This window comes from Zingiber officinale, chromosome 1A (genome assembly GCF_018446385.1).
Source record: "Zingiber officinale cultivar Zhangliang chromosome 1A, Zo_v1.1, whole genome shotgun sequence".
Classification (NCBI taxonomy): Eukaryota; Viridiplantae; Streptophyta; class Magnoliopsida; order Zingiberales; family Zingiberaceae; genus Zingiber; species Zingiber officinale.
The window spans coordinates 64,259,244-64,260,182 of NC_055987.1; the positions used below are offsets into that span (position 1 = coordinate 64,259,244).

Sequence of the window (939 nt, forward strand, 5' to 3'; positions counted from 1 at the left end):
AATGCCCAAACAAACAAAATAGTTACTAACAACAAAATTAGTTAATAAAAAATAACTATTCTTTCATGTATCACATATAATCTTTTTTTTTTGTCATTTTGAGAAAAAAAAATAGTAGGTGCTTTCATGTATCTCAAGCACCTGTTGGTCCGTGTATCTGATGACACATATAAAGTTGGACAAATCTCTAAAACAAATTCAGAGACAATGCAATTCAATCAGACTGCAAGATGAAGTAGCTAGACCCAGTTAACTTCAAGAAATGTTGAGTAAAAGCAGGAAAAGAAATGCTCATATTTTAATGATCTTCGCAGCTCTTATGAGAGGATTGGCCTTGGCGATTTGTTCTCTTCCAGCCGCCTTGTAATCGAATGAGCAGTCATGGGAATCAGAGTACCGGTGAAGTTTGCAGAAGAGATCGCCGCAGCGGCACCGGAAGCCGGTCAAGCCCACCCTTTTCCTGCAGATCAAGCAACGCTTAATGGACTGAATGGTCGGGGATGGACGACAGTCTTCCTCTGTCTTCGACGGGCAGGAAATCAGAACAGTAGGTGCCTAGAATCTCTCAGGCCTCTCCGGAGCTTCAAATCCTTGAGGGGAAAGCTGCGGCAAAATAGAAGGGGAAGAGGAAGAAGAAGAGGAAGAAGGTTTGAGAATCTCCGCTTCGTCCTTGTTAAGATCACACCTTTCCCCTGCCATCTGTTTCAATTTCGGGACCAAATCGAAACAAAAATCAACAAAATCTTTTGATTAATTCAACGAAAAAGAAACCATCTTTGCAAGGGTAACAAATAGACTCAACAAGTAGGGAGATGATGAAATCGGCGAGCTGAAATAGAAAAAATCTGAGATTTTTCTCCGGGAAATCAGAAAAATTAAAAAAAAACTATACTTGGGGCACAAATAAATCAAGAGACGGCGGGCGGCTTTGTACGATCA

At 40.7% G+C, this 939-nt stretch overlaps 1 pseudogene; it reads right to left on the bottom strand.

Annotated features, from left to right (window-relative positions):
* Positions 1 to 291: 291 nt before the first annotated feature.
* On the bottom strand, positions 292 to 699 carry LOC122004782 (annotated as a pseudogene).
* Between the last annotated feature and the right edge of the window lie 240 nt (positions 700 to 939).